Raw genomic sequence first — 1,986 nt, forward strand, 5'->3', positions numbered from 1 at the left:
CCCGTGTGCCCCCCAAAGCACGCGCCCGGGAGCAGCCCAGGGGGGCTGTGGGCTGGTCTCAGCCCCCCCAGGTCAGCTCTCAGCATCACCTGCAGCCAGGACAGGGCCCCCCGGCACACAGGGCTCGTGCCGGATGCTGTGGGGAAGCCCATCCTGGGATGAAGTGAGCTCTTCCCACCTCCTCTTTCATCCTACGCCATCACCAGCCACATCAGGGGGCCCGGCCTTGCTCATCCCCCTCCATGTGCCCCCCGGCCGGTGTTCCCCAGAGCTTTGTGCAGGGACACTCCAGTGGAGCTGACCAGGCTCAGACTCATCCCGTACTGGAGAGTGAACCCTCTAAAAAGACCAGGGGGGGACCACTGGCCCACCCCAGCTCTGCCCTGGCTCTCCACAGCCCCTCCAGCACCAGGGTGGTGTTTGGTGTCCACCAAAGCTCCCCCCCTGCAGCAGCCCAGGACAGGGACAAGGATGCTCAGGGAGGTGCTGTGATCTCTTCCCCTCAGTCCCAAAATCCTGGCATGACCTTAAAGCCTGGAGAGGCAAACACAAAGCTGAGGGGCAAGTCTTGACCTCCCTCAGGACACGGCCCTGAGGGACAGGGGCTGAGTTGTCCCCATCCCCAGGGCCGTGCCCAGAGCCTCACACAGGGATGGCACAGGCAGGGGACAGACACGTTTTCCTTTGCAGGAGGGGGCTGGCCCTCACTGTCGCCCCGGCTCAGGGCCACACTCCCTGACACCCTCATTAGCAGCATGGATCAATGTTTCCCTCTTCCTACTTCATTATTTATGAGTTGGAGTCCTCCCTCCGCTGCGGGAACTCGCGGCCCCCCCAGCTCCCTGCTCGCTCTTCCTTCCCGCACCGTGAGGTTCCCCTGGAGCCTCGCACATCCACGGGGATCTGCGCCTCACCCACCAATGGGAAGGCCCAGAGGTCCCATCTCTGGGCTCTAAACCCCAGGAATTTTCTCTTCATCCCAGGGAAAAAGGAGAAAGGCAGAGGATGAGCCTCCTCTCCACACCCTGGTATGGGAACTGTGGCTGCAGGGAACCTCAGGAAGGTGCCCTGTGCTTGGAAAGCCCCTTTTGGGTGGTCGGTGCAGCCAGGGGGGACAGGAGCAGCCGTGCCTGGGGTGGCACAATGTGCATTTGTAGCTTTTCCTTCTCACACCCCGTGAACCCATCCCAGGGAGAGCCCCATCCCAAGCTCCCTGTCGCCGTCCTGCTGTGGGGCACAGTGGCTGAGCCTGGAGCCCTGGGCAGTGTGCACGGGACAGCCTCGATGAGCTGGAGAGGATTAAGACCTCTGGACCGTTTCCATGAGGCTCCAGGGCTGAGCTGGCACTAGGGAGAATTGAGTTTGACGTGGAGATCATGCCGCTGCCTTTTGCATTGGATTCTGCATCCTCTGCCCTGGAAACACCGGGTGCACAGAGAGACAGAGGCAGGGAGGGAGCGGGAAGGGTCTGCAGCAGTCCCAGCAAAGCCCAACCACGCTCCTCCTTCCTCCCATCTCCAGAGCAGTGCAGGAGCTCCTGCGGTGGAGAACAGATCCTGTTCCCCACAGCACCCCACTGCTCCCTGCTGAGCCTCCCCACCCTCCTTCTGACCCCACTGCACCTTGGTGAACCCCACTAGACACCGCCAGATCCTGCTGTGCCCCTCAGACCCTGCTAAACCCCAATGTGTGCCCCTCTGCTCCCCCAAAACCTCTCTGCACCCCTGGGCTCCCTGCTCAGCCCACAGCCCACCTCGCTCTAGCCAGGGGCTGTTAGAGCTCTGTTCCTGCCACCCCGGGAACACCCCTGGAAAAAAAACCCTTGTGTGCTGCAAACCTGCCCGGTTGGAGAGTGCTGGGGTGTCCTGCAGCACCCGTGGGAGCTCAGAGGGTCGGGCACGGTAGGACACGCTCAGGGGTGCTCAGCCCGGGGGTGCTGCCGGGCCCCTGCTCTCCCCTGGCTCTCAGCCCCGCAGGATCCAGGCG

At 63.0% G+C, this 1,986-nt stretch overlaps 1 protein-coding gene across 1 annotated transcript in view; it reads left to right on the forward strand.

Moving 5' to 3' along the window:
• Positions 1–1,986, forward strand: part of ASIC1 (acid sensing ion channel subunit 1) — a 29,913-nt gene that overhangs the window by 16,396 nt on the left and 11,531 nt on the right. The window lies entirely within an intron of this gene.

This window comes from Corvus brachyrhynchos, unplaced genomic scaffold, assembly GCF_000691975.1.
Source record: "Corvus brachyrhynchos isolate BGI_N302 unplaced genomic scaffold, ASM69197v1 scaffold933, whole genome shotgun sequence".
Lineage (NCBI taxonomy): Eukaryota > Metazoa > Chordata > Aves > Passeriformes > Corvidae > Corvus > Corvus brachyrhynchos.